Here is a 17,188-nt window from a genome sequence, read left to right as displayed (position 1 = left end):
TACTTGTGACAGAGTGGTCTTCATGTGACACACTGCAAGTGCTACAAGTGCTAGAATAAACCAGCAGTGGTGAAACTCCATCTGTGTCAAGAAGCCTGTGAAATATATAACAGTCAGGATAATGACTGGATGCCCTAGTGCCACCCAAGCCTGTAAAGTCTTGGACTTGTGCTCAAGTTCAGAGGTCTCGAAGGCAACCTGCAGGAACAACCTGGGAACAACTCAGGTTCATGGGAAACAGGAATGATTGTAAGCAAATAAGACATAAGCCAAGGAATTCAGGCTTTAACCTCTACCTGGGATTGGTCTACTGAGTGCTTCTCAAGTAAATGTGAAGTTCCAGGTTAATGGTCTCCAGGTCTAAGTTTCCCCTTCAGTTTACATCTACATGTCATGGCCTTTTCCAGTCTGAGCCACAATCCATGGAACCTATGAGGCCCTACTCTAGGTACCAAAACACTCTAAAATGTTGGTCTCAGAAAAGCCTTGTAGATCTAGGCCTGCAAAGGTGGCTGGAGGAAATGGGCAGCAGATATGGAGACATCACTAAAATGCCATTGTAAGATTTAGAGGACAGATGATCAAAGGAAGGTAGGGCTTGGCGATACTCAGGATGGGGGAAGGTCTTCAGGATCAAGGAGGTGAACACACCATGAGCATGTTAGAGGAAGCTCCGAAATCCCCAGTATCACTCTGGCAGGAGTAGGTTAATATCTGCCTTGGAAGTCAAGCAGACCTTCCAGGGATGCTACAAGAATGTTCAGTGATATGTCTCTAAGCCTGCAACATGGACAGAGGCTGCATGTGGGCCTCGGTGGTGAAAGAGAAAAGCTACCCCATTGAGAGACATGAATATGGAAGTAGATCCTTGTCTCACGGGTGGATTTAAAATAAGATTAGCAGGTGTAGGACAAGTTCCCCACAAAGCATAGGAACCTGTGCACTGAGGAGTCCATGCACACAAGGCACAGTGAGACAGGTCTAACTCGTTCTACATTTGGGGATATGCACGGAGCTGATGCAGCTTCAACAGCCTATGCAATGTGCAGACTCTCACAATGGTTTCCTTGCTACCCTTATTTTGGTTAGTGGAAGATTTGAAATTTCTCTCTGGCAGCTCACATCCAGAATTTCTGTTTCACATATTCTGCCAGGCTGGGGGCTTGGTTACTAATTTTAAGACACAAAGAAACAGCAGATCCAGATTAGCTCTGACAGATTCTCAAGATCTGAGCACATGATAAAGCAAGTGTGATATAAACACATTCGAGAACATGGAAGCTGGCCCTGGAGGAAAATCATTTTCTTTTCAAATAGAATGCACATGAAAAGTAAGGTTCCCGGCCTATGTAAGACAGCACAATTAAACACCGCGGCTAAAATAGACTTAAGAAATACGTGCCAATAAAACTTTTAAAGTACACGATTAATTTTATGGCCTTTAAAAAATACTGTCTGAAAGAAATAACGCTTTAATGAACTAGAACAATAAACATTTCTGAAAGGTTAGTTATTTATTGATGCGCTATAAATTCTGATTTTTTATTAGCCATGATAGAAACATTCATTCTGAAAAATCTTCTCTCATGATGAAGTGTCTAGCTAAACTATTGATCAGCTATTCTTCCTTTTAAATTAGCAAGGGAAAAACTGACCAATATGATTTCTCTAGGGAAAATAGTAAGCGCAAAGAAAAAATATGTTCATGCACAGATCCCGGCATGATGTAAAGATTTAACTCTTTCTTACGAGTTTATCATCTGCCTTTGACATTGGTTATTAAAACATTTTAGCTGGTTAATACATTAATACATGTCTGTAATCATATTCTTGGTAGGTTCAGGCAGGAGGATTACTGTGAGTTTGAGGACAGCCTGGGTACTTAGTGAATTTTAGGCCATCCTGGTCTCCAGGGTGAGAGTCTTTAAAAAAAATGACAAAAACATTTAGGAATAGATGGATGTCAATTAGAATTCAAAGCATTAGACAAACACTGCTATTTAAACACTATGTAATATTATCTAATATTTGAACTCATAATTAATAAAATAACATTTTAAATTATTTGTTTTTGAGAGGGGGGGGTGGATAGGGTCTCATATAGCTCAGGATGGCCTCACCCTGTTGATAATGATGAATTTGAACTCCTCTTCTTCTTCTTCCTTCATCTCCTAAGTGCTGACACAACAGACCACCAAGCTAGACATGGTTTTTAGCACTATTTTTCTTTTTTCTTAATTGTGTTTCTCTTCCAGGTGATTTCCCAACATGGTAAGAACACTCATTAGAGGAACAGTGAGAGGTGGGCTGGTTGTGAAAAACTGGCAAACAATGACTCACATCTAGAAACACATGCACCTTGGATTTCATTCTATAGTCAGTGGAGAGCTGTTCAATGTAAAGCGGAAGCCCGAGGAAAAGAGGCAAGTTAGTGTGCACAGGTAGCAAAGGGCTGGCTTAGACAGCGTCAGGGCGGCCTCCCTCGTACTCGCTGTTAATAAGGGACTAACTCCGGCCACACGTGGGAGAAGTGGGAAAGAGCAAGGCAAAGGATAAAAACAGAATCCTCAGGTGTGGGTGAGGGAAAGAGAGGGGGGCCAAGGCAGTCCACTAGCATGGGCAGAATGGCCAGCCACAGGACCTACTGAGCCCTGGACTGCATACAGCATTCAGGCCCCACCCCAATGGAGTCAGAAACCTTTGGGGCCTTAAGCCAGTCACCATAAAATCTGGTATTTCAAAGGGACAGTTCAGACTTCTATGTGGAAATACTATAAAGCAAAGCTATCTGACAGCAATAAAAACAACGTTCATGTGTGAATTTAATTTTTGTCTCTGCATTGCAAAAGAATAAAGAAACATGAAATTATTTCTAAGAATGCATTTTATTTAATTTGACCTACTTAAAATGTTATTTCAACATGTAACTATTTTCAAATATCGTTTGTGAGATATTTTATATTCTCTTTGAAAATTATTTGTTATTCAGTTGTATGTCTGTTCATGGCACCTCCCCACAGAACAGCCACATCTCCAGTTGTAAACAGCTGTGTGGCTGGCTGCTGGCCACCATATTGAACAGTACAGCTTTATACAACAAGGACAACCCAGAATCATTAATATATTGTGATGCTGTGATTGCTATAATCCATGAGAAACATGAGAGGAGCGAGGACTGGTTGTAATAAATGGCATAGTTGTCCACACGTTTAACCTCCCCACATTCCCCAGACCAAAGGATCACTAGGGCTTGCCAACCTAACTAACCCCAAATTTAGTGAGTGACTTTGTTCCTAGGATAAAGGAAACACACACACACACACACACACACACACACACACACACACACACACACACACTACCACCACCACCACCATCACCACATGAGCTCAGTATTAGGAGAGCAATTAGAACAATCAGGATTAGCAAAGAAGGCTTAATCATAAACATGTATGTAACATATGTATAAGACTCTCCAAGGAATATTAACCAAATTATAAGAGGGTTTCAGGTGGCGCTCTGAAGAGCACTTACGATAGAAAGTGGGGAGGAGAAGGAGACACTACTTGGAGGTTGAAAAAAAAATAGAGGCAGGTAGAAAAATAGAGCAAGAAATATCATAGGTGTAAGGGGAGGGAATGTTGGGGAGATGATGTCTATCATGTATGTGCTAACCCAGGTGTAAGGGGAGGGAGTGTTGGGGAGATGATGTCTATCATGTATGTGCTAACCCAGGTGTAAGGGGAGGGAGTGTTGGGGAGATGATGTCTATCATGTATGTGCGGACACCCATCAAACCATTTAGAATTATTTAGGTCAACATAGTATGCAGAACACTGTGAAAGCTGCTGTTTCCATTAGAGATGATCAATATGATCTTTAGAGGAAAGGAACTTAGACAGTGGACCACTAAACAGGACACCGATTCTAACACAGTGTCATGCAGGAAAGGAATGAACTCTGAGCTGTTGTCACTTATATCCTATTTGGTCAAGAACTCTGGTGTGAATTAAAGTGAGATCACTTTTCTCTAAAAGCGAGTTTTCATTTTTATACCCCATCACTCAGTGGGATGTAGACAGCTCAGGAGACTGACTATATATGCTCAGGTTTCACTTGCAAGAGGGAATTTCTTTCTTCAGAAGTACATGAAGAGGCATAAAAAAGGACACTGTTAAGGGAGAAAGAAAGTATCACTAAAAGAAACAGGATACGGAAATAGGGTAAGAATGTGCTAAAGAATGCTTCTCAACTGGTGTTTGATAATTATTTTCAAATATAGAATAAGCCAATATCCCCCAAACTGTGCTTTCCAAAACAGCTAATATAACAGATGACCTTAAGCAAATGCATCTAAGAGAAACTTTTTTCTTCCAACAAGAACAGTTTGTGCCTATTAAATATAGTTATTTTTTCCTACAAGCATTCTCTAGTATGCTGGAAGTTTTTACAGGTTCTTATGTATAAGAATGGATTATGTACTATCTACAAAACTTATCAGCGTGTAATCCTTTTACAGAGCAATTATTACTATCTTGTGGAACAATTGCTTTCTGAGAATACAGTCAGGAAAATGACTCCTAGCAATGTGTGAGAACAGTCAGGAGCAGACAAATCACTTAAGTCTAATGAACATGTTTGTGTTTCCTATTAAATCCCTGTCTAACAAATAAATGAAAACATTTTAAGATCTGGACTCAGAATAATTTTCTAGATGTTTCCAGAATGGCAGATTTAAACATTCCCAAAGTAATCATAAGAAATGGAAAAAAAAATACCTGGAAAAATGGTATCATAATCCTTACTCTATTCCCTGAAGGTCATCCAGTGAAAGCCCCACTGCAGACAGCAACTCTCCCGTGGTCACAGCTGCTCAGAGCACTGAGTGTGCCTGGCAATGAGTGCTCATCTCTACATAGGACAACTTTCTCATGTGCCCACCTTCCCAACGCTCAGGGAACAGTATGGCAGACAGGACAGAAAGACCACAAGAAACAGAAGTAGTGGAGGATGATGAGAAACAGTGTTTCCTGTTTATGGCGGGACTGTCACACTATAAACTCTTGGTAGTTTTGCTTCCCTGCCTAAGACCTGCACAAGATCAATCCAGTCAGTATTCTAGCATGAGTAGGGGAAAGGTTATGAATCCCCTGGCCTATCCAAAGAGCTACTGACAGCTGATGGGTGTAAGGGATGGAGAGTCATTTTTTTCTTCGGGGATATGAGCCCTGGTGGCTGTCCATGATCTACCGAGTAGCCCCATACTCATGCACACATAGACAGCAGTAACTGGAGTCAGCAGGTTACACAAAAAGAGGACATGAAGCTGGGAGAGAGGTATGTTGGAGAGAGGGCCATGGAGAAGCTGGAAGGTGAGAATAGGAGGTAGATGTGATAAAAAGACATTGTACATATGCATGAAATTCTCAACAAATAAATACAAACATTATTTAAATTTCATCGCAGGCAGTTTCATTATTTTCTATTCTTTTTTTTTAATCTTTATGTGCACAATAAACTTTTTAAAAAAATGAGATTTTCATTATACTGACACAAAGACACACAAGAAATTTTTTTAAGTTATGTCATTTTCATCCTTTCACCCAATTTAAAAAATGCACAGAATCAAAGTAAAACGAACAAAAGAGAAACTTTGGAGAGAAAATATTATGAAAAAATCAACATTTAGATGGAAAAGTGGAAGGCTTTTGTGTCATAATTGTTATGACAGAGTTTCAAAGCTGATTTTCATAATAAAAGCCTCCCCTGTTCTCTGCTGAGATGATTTCCTTTCTTCCCACTGCCTGCTGCTTTTGTGATAGACACTCAACACCAAGACGAACTCAGGAGGTACAAAGTTCAGCAGAGAAGGTCGGGAGCTAGGTCTGCTGTACCCAGGAGGAGGCTAGCTGTCATTTTGAACTAGAAGAAATTCTGGCAGGGGAGTGGTCAGGAGTATGGGGCATCTGATTATTGAGATCTGAATATATGTATTGAAAAGGGGTTCCAAAAAAGCAAAAAGGATTCTCAGTTCTCAGGTGACATAATAGGAAATAGACTTGTAGAAAATGATTCTCTCTCCTTACAAAAAATAATAAAGTGTGTGTGCACGTGTACTGTATGTACATGTGCATCAATTCATATGGATATTTATTTTATGTGTGCATACATTTATAAGTATATATTATACACATACACACATAACTTCTTTTCCCTCTCAAAAATCTATGTTGCAAATAACTTAAAATGAGGGCCTCCAGCCCAAACATTCAACTCTGTTACGATGTTCAACCAGATGTTGGGAAAGCCATTCTTTAGAACAAGACACACAGGAAAGTAATTTTGTAGGCCTCAGTGACCAGGAATATGGAATTTATTTTATAGAAGGAATATTTTTTCTCATAATTTTAGTTTTGAATTTCAGCACATACAATGGGGAAACAGTGTCTGAAAGACACAGAAGCCCCCAGCAAACAAATGGCAAAGGAGAAGCTCAACATTGGGCTGTGAAAGGACTCAGTTACTGAGTGTCCACTAGGAAGCTTGCCTGAGTTTTCAGTTACTGTCCCCAGCAATTTTATCAGAAACAATAATTACTGTCCAGTGACACTGTCCTTTACTTTTGATATTCTGAGCCCCTTTTATTCACTTATTTTTAATTAATTATTTTTTCATTTTACATACCAACCACAGTTCCCCCTCCATCCCCTTCTCCAGCTCTCCCCACCTTTGACTTCCCCCTACCCCAGCCCCCATCCACTCCTTTGGGGAGGCAACAAAGTCTGGTATACCAAGTGAAGGCAGGATCAAGCCCCTCCCCTCTGAGCCCCCTTTAAATAAGTAGTCTGCCCTCAACTTGCCACACAATGTGGGCTAATTTCAATAGTGTTTCGGCAGCCTGTTCAGAAGAAAGGTAGCCTGTGGCAGAATCAGTGGAAATAAATAAAATAAAGACATCCAAAGATAAACACACACCCTCTGGCAGATGAATCTAAAATTAGAATAGTTTGCTTAGATATTCAAGGAGCATCTACTTCAAGACATATCTGTAGACAACTTCTGGCCACACCTTGGGGCATTTGTGAGAAGTGGTGCTTTCAAAATGACCTAAAGGCAGATAATAAAATGTGAACAAGTCTTAGCAAATATAAAAATGTGCGCACATAACTTCCTTTGTTTGTTTTCTGAGATAGGGTCTCTTATGTAGTAGTCCAGGTTGGCCTTGGATCCCATGTGTAACCAAGGATGAACTTGATCTCCTGTTCCTTCTACCTCTATCTCCAGAGTTCTAGGATTATCTACCACACTCAGCTTGTACACATTTATTAAAGGGCGGCAATGTCTCTTTTAATTTTTTCCAGTGTTGCCTCTGTGGGAGGGGAAGGGGAAAAAGCAGACTTTCAATGTACTCAGCCATTAAACAGAACATGAATGTTCTAGCTGGTGAAACTTAAGCTCAGTTCTCACAGAGATAAAATAAGGTTATGTTATAATGTAGTGAGAACCAGTGAGTCACTGTTTCTATTTGTAATACTCCGAACAGCTGTGTTTAAGTGACTATCTATTAGTCACTCGTTTCTTTAACAAACACTTCATAAGCATCAACTACGTGCCAGGAACCATGAAATGGACAGACGGCTTCTGTTTCCACAAGAGCCTGGGCCACAGAGTAGAAAAGGGAAGGATTCAATGTTGGCAGTGCAGAAGAAGTCCTCAGAGTGGAAAGGACATTAGGAGAAACTCCCGACTTTGACACTAGTCTGCTTTCTTTCCTTCTTTGTGGCTTATTAAATATCTTATCCCTACTGCACCTGCTTCTGCCCATACTCATTTTAATAACGGCACCTTCTCTTTATTGTTCAATAAAACCTAGAACCAATAATAATAACAACTGTCATTAATTTAATGCTTGCGACAACCTCGGTCTCATTTTGTATTCATGGCTATAACAAAATTCCACAGACAGGAAACTTATAAACAACCAAAATTGATTTCTCAATTTTAGAGGCTAGAGACTTTAATATCACAGTGTCTATAGATTTGGGGTCTGGAAAGGTCCATTTCCTGGCTCATAGATTATGTCAGCCAGTTATCTAACTTCAATCAAGCTAACTTCAGTCATCTTATCATGCTCCCAAAAGTCACAACTAAAATGCCATCACCATGGGGTTGGGATTTCAACATATGTAATATTATATATCACACATAATATTTTATAATAGTATATTATTATATATAATATAATATATATTATACAATATAAATGTGCAGAGGGACACAAACATTCAGACCAAGAATTAAGGCAGGATCTAGCCCCTAGAAGGCTTCCTTGTATATGGTATTGAAGTGCTTTCTGTTAACATGAAGGTATTCTAGTTCTTCCTTTTGGTCAAGGCTGATGTGATGTGCTAGGCACTGGGAATAGCGCAGACAAGTCAGGGAAGTGAGGACTCTGCGTGGCAGCGGAGAGAAAGCATGGCAGCAGGGTCATCCTTGCTGCTACTGTTGCTTAAATTCTTTTTGGTTGGAAAATTTTTGCCCACAAAGTTCATATCTCTGCAGTTGAATTCCACCATCAGTCAACTTGGAATAACTAGTAGTTTACTTCAGAGTTTTAGTGAGGGATAAGTAAGTACACACAAAACGCACCCAAATGGCCCTGGTTTGGACAACAGTCTCAGGAAGTTACTGAAGGGCTAATGACATGAAAGCCTCAGGTGGACTGAGAAGCTCTGGACAGGAAAGCTGACTTTGCTGAAAAACACCTGTGGACTGTTAGGATGCAGCAGACATCCTTCCAATGCACACCTGTGGACTGTTAGGATGCAGCAGACATCCTTCCAATGCACACCTGTGAACTGTTAGCATGCAGCAGGCATCCTTCCAATGCACACCTGTATCCTATAAGGAACCTAGATTTAAAAGTGTGTGTGTGTGTGTGTGTGTGTGTGTGTGTGTGCGCGCGTGTGCGTGTGCGTGTGCATGTGTGTGCGTGTGCATGTGTGTGTGTGTGTGTGTGCGCGCGTGCGCACGCTGCGTGCGCTGAAACTGGAAAGGGGATCATGAAAAGTGAGTGAGAGATCTCTGGCGAGGAGGGAAGCAGGGTGAACACCTATAATAGGAAGGCTGAAATGGGGATAAAGCAGACAAATTCAGGGAGAGAAGGGAGCCAGCTCAGAGGGAAGAAGCTTGCCCGACAGACCCTGCACAGAGGTGTCAGTTCCCTCCTGAGCCAGGAGAAGCAGCCTAATGTCTGAGCCCTGAAGATGCTAAATGTGCACTCACTTAAGCTGCAGAACTGGAGGTATGCTGGGGCCAACATAGGACCCGTAAGGAAAACTCACTTAATTACTTCTTCCTTCTCAGGTGACAGGTGCTATCTGTTGAAAGTCTGGCTGTTGTGGGGTATGTGTGCTTCATGTTTAAAAAATACAGGGAGACAATATAAGATATCAAGTCCTTTGACCCAAGTACCAAAGAGAGGTGTTATAAACAGCAGGTTTTAATCTCTAGGAGGGCAGGGGCTTAAAAAAATTCAATAAACCCACTTCTTGTGTATTTAAAATATGCCATTATCTGATACATCATGAAACACAAGCCAGTGTTTGGGTAATCCTGTCTACTGGGTACTTTTATTAAATGATCCCCAAAAAAACCCATCCAGATCCCAGGAGCTCCTCTTACTACTGTCCTCTCTGTGTAGTGAGAAGGAGAAAGGGAAAGAAATGAGCTCCAGTGTCTGCCTTGGTCACCAACACTCGCTGCTGCTGCTGCTGCTGTGTACAACATTCCACTGTGGACCATCTATGTCTTCCAGTTAAGTCAACCAGCTACAGGCAATCCTGAAATTGGAAGGTATCTTTCCTTCTATTAAGCCTAGAACAATTTAATTGTTATGTATAACCAAGTTCCCCTAACACTCTAAAAACATCCTTTTGAAATATTTGAGACATTCCACCACTCCATCCTCCATACTTAAGTCACTCAGTGTGTCCCATGGGCTGGGTTGACAGTCAGAAATCTTCTCTGTCAAAGCCACTTCCACATCTTGACCATACTCTATAAAGATCCAGTTTCTTAACAGATTTTAGTCTTTGTTCATTATTCAAACCCACAGAACTGCAAAGTTTAGTTTGCTTGTGGTAATATTAATAAACATAAAAGATTTTAGCATACTGTCCAGCAAATAACACATGAGCATTAAATTTAATAAGAGTAAAATCAATAGTAGTCATTTGGTAAGTGTTTGCTTTGTGACCTTTCTCTTTTTCCTTTGAATGTGTTTTAACTTATGGATGGGGCCACTCCAGTGCCCCAGCTGCCACCATTCCATGACCACCCTAAACTCTGAGCCAAACTAAACCTCTCCTCCTTTATGTTATTTCTGCCACGTACTCTGTCACAGCAACAGAGAAGTAACTAAGATGTTGATCTGAACAGTATTCATTGTGCTATTTAACAAATTCTCTATGATATTTTCCTTTCTTCATTCCTTCCTGCCTTCTTTTTCTTTCTTCTCTCTATCTGTGTGTCTTTCTCTCTCTCTTTGAGGGCAACATCTGCCCATGTAGCCCTGGCTGGCCTCTATCTCTCAAAGATCCTCCTGTGCTTCCCAAGTGCTGGAATTAAATGCATATGCAACCACATTCGGGTCTTTCCTTTCTTAAAACACAACAACAACAATATGGTTTGCATGTATCCCAGGCTGGCTTTGCATTCGCCTTGAACGTTGGACAAGCTATAAACTCCCAGCAACCCTCTAGTGTTAGTCTCTAGTACGCCAAGATCACAGGTGTGTACTACCACACCAAACCAGTTTGTGATTTCTTAAATATCAATGCTCTCAAACATGTCTCTGAATCTTAATGGAGATGTGATGCAATCTAAACAAGCTCCATTTGAAGGAACTCTAAGGCTTGGATCTAGAGAGTACAGCCAGAGTGCCTAGCAGATGTTTCTGATTCTGACACTGATATATGATATTATCATGTACAAAGTTCACATTTGGAAACTATGCAATTGAGTAACAAAAGTTCTCTTTTTTTTTAAGACTGTAAGTGAATTTACTATTTTGTATCTGGCTGTGGCAGTGGCTGTGGGCTGAGCACCTCCATAAACTCTTACTGACTTACTGCTTCCCAGTCACATGATCTCTACTATCACCTTTTGAGTTCCTGTTCCTTAACCTTGAGAACTACCACCTAGGCCACAATGGATGGGTTTGGAGGTCAGTGCTCAGGACAAAGTTATTCTAGAGAGGAATTCTATAACATAAGCTGACCAGGCAGTTACCTCTTCCATGTGCAGGAGAAACAGACAGAGTCTAAATATCAGAAGAGAGGTCAGAAGAGGAAGAGTGATGCCCTAGCATTACTCAGCTGAGGAGCAGAGGTCAATGAATTTCTAGAACTCTCCTACCAATCACATAGGGTCCCCTCCCTCCCAGAAAATCTCTATTTACTGCAACTGAGCCAGGCCAAAGTTACACAACCAGAAAGCAGTACACCAAATAATCTATTACACACTTACCACTTTAAAGAGAGTGTGCAATTCACTGGAATACGAAATTCTATTTACAAAGAAAACTTAAAACCATGAAGAAAGTCAGACTGCAAACTAACAACAAACCAAGGGTTCAAGTTTAAGACTCTTACAGAGGTAAACATTCTCTAAGTCTCAAAACTACACCTTTAAATTCACAGAATGAAATGCCAATCATGCCAAGAACAAGCATCTAAATGTTTGCTCCCGTGGGGTAATAGAGAACATCACCTGATTTGATATGTCGCGATAAACACAATGATAGCATGTCAGACGATTGTTCCTTTACTTCCCCATTTCCCCAAACTACTTCGAGAACAGCATACATGAGAGATGTTCCTGAGGGAAGAACACATTCGTGAGATGTGTTCCAAAGTTGAGGCCAAGCAGATGCCTTAGCACCCATGTAAAAAACCTATGTGTAACCCCAGCCCTGGACACACAGAGACAAGAGGGGTACATGGAGCTTTTTGGCCAGCCAGCCCAGGCAAATGGTTCAGTGAGACACCCTGTTTCAAAAATCAGGTGCAGAACCATTGAGGAAGACACATGAAGTCAATGTCTGGTCTCCACAAGCACTTACACACACATGTATATGTATGCACATAATACAAACACAAATACACACACACACACAAACACACTGGGGCTTTCTCTAGCAAATGAGCACTGCATTACCCAAACTTGAGGGTGCTCTGAAGAGGTTCTCCTGTGAATAAGTTTCAGGAGTGAGATACTTAGGAAATGTCACCTTAAAATTTCCAAACAATAGCAGGTCGGAGCCCCAGAGAATTACAGACCTAGGACAGACTTTATCAGTTAAGCACTAAATGCATGCATCTTTATAAACTATAATTTAATGAGCGTCTTACCACTGATACTGGTGAAATTAAAAAGTAGTCCTTATGGAAATGGTCCTTGAATATTTACAGAATTATCCCTGAAGTATTATTCAAGTGTTTGGCATCCTGATAGGCAAATTTTTATTTTATCATCTTAAGACAAGACAAGGTCTCTGTCCATATAACATTTTGTTTGTCTTTTTCACTTGCTCTTTGGAGTCTCTGAAGGAAGTGTCAGATCACACGCAGGATCTGTCCAAAGCATTCCTGGCCCGGTGGCTGCATCTAGCCCCTTCCTCTTTATGACCTGATAGTCTTCTCATTACCAATTTGTTAAAGTTCTATAATTAAAATATATATTCAGACATCTTAAATACAAATAAATCATAGCTAAGACCTAGGTGGTCTATAGATATTTAACTAAAAAAATTACTGTTCTTAAAACTAAAGATAATGATAGAAAATTACATTCTTTTTCACACAAAAATGAGCAATCTCATTGTCAGATTGAGTGTTTCAATAATGACAAGTCAGCATCGGGCCTACCTCCTCTAGCAAAATCACCCTTCCATCCAATTGCTTTGATTTCAAGCATAACTGAAGGCTGCATAAGATGTGAATAATCTCTAAGTGTTATTTACATTAGGGAACATGACAAGGTAAGGCTCGTTGGGGAGCAGAACACATGGGCAAGGCTCCTTTAATACGTGCATGCTCCTATGTGGTGGTGGAACTGGGCAAGTCCACGTGTCAGAGGACTAGAAGTATCTTTAGGAAACTTGAAGCTTCAAAAGCAGGGAAAAGAATAAACTAACAAGTTCTATGAAAACTCCTCTTAAACCAGCATGGTGGTGTATATCTGTATTGGTGTATATCTGTATTCCCAGGAGCTGAAGGAGGGAGGGAGGCAGGAGGTTCATTTTGAGGCTATCCTTAGGCAGGCATAGTAGCTTATGCCTTTTTGTAACTCAGGAGGTAGAGGAAGGTGCGTGTCTGTGAATTCAAAGCTAGGGTGGCACACCTAGCAGTGAGTTCCAGCCTAGGCAGAGCTACAGAATGTGACTCAAAGAAACAATACCTAAAGGTCAACCTGGGCTCCATAGCAAGTTTCTGAACAACCTGGGCTACCTGAAACCCCATCCAAAGAATTTGTTTTTTATAATAACAACAAAAACAAGAGCTTAGAAGTCTCTGTAGGCTCAAACAGACCCAGGACGAATAAAAACACATTCATGCATGGAAGATGTACAAGCTACTCACAGTGCTCAGCTGAGCATCAACACTGTGACCTTTTGTAGATATGAAGTAAGAAATGAATAACCAGTGACATCACATAACCTTCACACCCACATGAGTCATTTACTGAAAGGGTGTACTAGGGACTGTAAGGGACTCTATAAGCTAGAACCCCTCCCCCCTTTCACTCACATCAGCTTCACTCAGCTTGTTCCTAAGTTTGATTATTACAATTTTTATCTAAACATGCTCTCAAAGCATGGACCAGAGACTCAAAAAGGTCCCAACCTTCTCAGAATAAAATTGACTCAGGGCAACATTAACAAGACAATAGAAACAAACAGGGGTAGGTCCTTTGAGTCCATTGTATGTCATATGGGTAGAAAGACCAGGAAAGAGGAAGTAAGAGAAGAGTGAAGAGGGGTAGGGACATGTCTGTCATGCTTCCAGAGAAGACTAGTGACTCAGAAGGAAGGGCAGGGGTCTGTAGCTGAGTGGGAAGGAACTTGGACACAGTAAAAAGTTTGTCTGCTTTTCAAGGGAAATATTGGGGTAATAAGAGAGATGCTTGGCTTGTTCTGGAGCTAGCACCAACCACATGTCCTCAGGCATATTGTTCTGACCATATGGAAGCAATTACAATACAAGGTCTCTAATGTTTCCTCCAGATCCAAAGTTCTAGAATGTAAGCAAACTGAAGAAAAGGACAATGAGCGTCACTGGCCTCAAAGAAGAGCCATTTAATGGAATTGGTGAAGAAACGAGGTGTACACAGGCTCAGTGCCAAGTGCATAACGGGGGTGATTCTGTGACCTGCTGACAAGGACGGTAATCTGAGCTGGGTGTTGCACAGAAACATGCAAAGGGTACTGCAATGGAGGCTCTGGAGTGAGTTCCAACTGAGAACACAGAAGGCAATGGTTTTGAGGAGAAAATCTTTAGAAAAATAAGAAATACCACTTGGAAGTATTTGTGGGCTTAGTTTCCACAATTAAGGTGGGCAAAGAGAAGGGAGAGAGAAGACCTGCTTTGAGCACAGTCACACACCAGGGGGAATTGCCTCACGCACCATATGCCTTCCAAATGACTCAGGGGATATGTATGCAAGTAAAATGCCTGCTGTGGTCAGAAACCAGAATAGAAACTAGAGTTTTTGCATGGGTTTGATATACACTGAATTTTAATGCTAGGGGAATGAATGTAATCTGTTATTTAAAAAAAATTTGTACTTCTCCATATGTTCAGAAACTTTTACAAAAGTTCATGATACTGCAGTAAACACCACTGAAGCATTACATGTATGTGTGCCTGTGTGTGCCTGTGTATGTGTGTGTGTGTGTGTTATATGAATGCATGTGCATATGTGTATCCAAGTGCACTTACCTATGTACACACATGTGGAGGCCAGAGGCCAACACTGAGTGTCCCCTCCATCCTTCCCTACCTTAATTTTTGAGACAGGGTCTCTTACCGATTCTGGGGCTTTCGAGTTCAGATAACTATTCGAACTCCAAGGACTTTCCGGTCTCTGCCTCCCCAGCACAGCAATTACACATCTTTGTTACCACACCCAGCTTTTACATGGGAATAGGGGGTCCAAAATCAGGCACCCTGTTTTTGGAGCAGGCACGTTACCCACTAATCCATCTCTCTAGCCTCAATTGTGGCATTTCTATTAAAAATGAGGACAACAGTGTAGCCAGTGATGAACAGGAGGGGAAAAGAGTCAGAAGAAGTTCATGTTCCAATAGGTAAAAGACCAACCACCGTGGCCATACTGTCTACTTGTGGGCTAGAGTGAAAGGAAAATTCCCACCATGTTTTAGACAGCCTTTGGGGGGCTCTTTGTTATAGCAACATAACCTGCATCTTAACTACAGGCACCCATAAAACAAACCAAGTAAATGTACATATGTATGTAAATTTACAAGTATGTATGCACACACACACACACACACACACACACACACACACACACACACACACACGAGTACTACTGGCTACCATTGCAGAAGTTTCTTGAAGCTCTGAATCATTTCTTAATACTCCGAGATAAACATTTTATGGTAATCTGAGCTAGTTAGGATGTCTCAGGAAAACTAGCTAAAGAGACATCAGAGAGGCCTTTGTCTTGGAGCAGTCATAAGGAAGCTCATTTTGTCAGCTGAGATTGTAACACACAGGTGGAACGGGAGATCGCTGTGCAGTGCGAAATATGATTAAATGATTGGCTTTTCCCCCAGTGACCTAAATTCGTTCATATCTCATCTCCATTCTCAGGCCTGCAAGCAAGCAATCTTAATGAATGTCAAAGCTTATTTAAGTGTGTCACAGCAAATACCAGGGGCAACAATCATTTAAACTCTAAAACTACCATGTTATTTGCCTTTAAATAGAAAAAAAATCATTAAACACCATTATTCATATTCTATTTCTGTCATTAATTAAAAGGTAGATTTCTAAAGCCAACATTTTTTACAATAAATGGATGATATGTAAAACAAAGAGACACAATCATTCTTTATGACCAAATACCATGAAAAATATGTCAAAGGAATATGAAAATTCTAGAAGGAAAACAGCAACCATAGGCTTACCAAAGAGTCATACATTCTGGCCAAAATATTTTTCATTTCCATTTGAATTCAATATCTCACTTTAATAAGCAAAAGTGATATCTAAAGAATCATTGATCACTTATAAACTAGAAATCTGGGAAGTAGGGAGAGCTCCTTCGCTTCACATAGAATTAAAATACAAGGATGTGGGGATGTCGTGCTATAGATCCACTGTCATTCTTTTTAGTAACTGCTGGGATGTGTAGAATTTTAATCTTTCTGACAGAAGTTTTGTACTGCAAATGTGGTAGTGTGAGCCCTCAGAGGACCTCCTGGGGCAGGGATTCTACTAAGCAACGCAGTCATGATTCTGCCCTGGATACCCACATTGCTTCCTGATTGAGATCCGGAGCTATCTCATCACACCATGTGCTCGTACCCACAGGACACATACAGTAATCTGACCATGCAAGCAATCAAATCAACATCTAATTTTGTTCAAACAATAAAGGAAAGGAATAGCTGTTAAAATTTAAGCTGTTTAAAAATCAGTTACCAGGCCACAATTCATTATCACAGTAACTGAAATCTGCTTCCATTTAATTAAATAATAACCATATTCTGACAAGTAAAGAATTCATCATTTGGGAATTTGAATTATCCATGGTATGATATTCATCTTGTAATATGAATATAATGCAATTAATAAACAGTATGCATAATTGGGAAGCCAATCAAATTTTAGAAGATTTTGAATATTTTAAAAGCAGGTTTTAGGCATATGGTACAGAATCAAATAAAAAAATATAATGAAAAAATATTCATCAAATTTGCATACAGAATAAAAAAGATTGCTACTGTGAATGTCTGTCATGGACATAAGAAATAAAAACTAACTGATGTCCTCAAAAGGAGTAGAGAAGTCATATCAATAAAACAAATATGAACATCTGTTAACAAAATAAAATATAATTTATCTTATCAAGAAATCAATTTGAGGGAAACAATGAT

At 40.3% G+C, this 17,188-nt stretch overlaps 1 protein-coding gene across 1 annotated transcript in view; it reads right to left on the bottom strand.

Moving 5' to 3' along the window:
- Window positions 1-17,188, bottom strand: part of Asxl3 (ASXL transcriptional regulator 3) — a 110,651-nt gene that overhangs the window by 24,190 nt on the left and 69,273 nt on the right. The window lies entirely within an intron of this gene.

This window comes from Peromyscus californicus, unplaced genomic scaffold, assembly GCF_007827085.1.
Source record: "Peromyscus californicus insignis strain IS unplaced genomic scaffold, ASM782708v3 Scaffold_17__1_contigs__length_78620276, whole genome shotgun sequence".
In the NCBI taxonomy this organism is placed as follows: Eukaryota; Metazoa; Chordata; class Mammalia; order Rodentia; family Cricetidae; genus Peromyscus; species Peromyscus californicus.
Note: the sequence above shows the minus strand (reverse complement) of the source record. Positions and strands in the feature narration are given on the sequence as shown.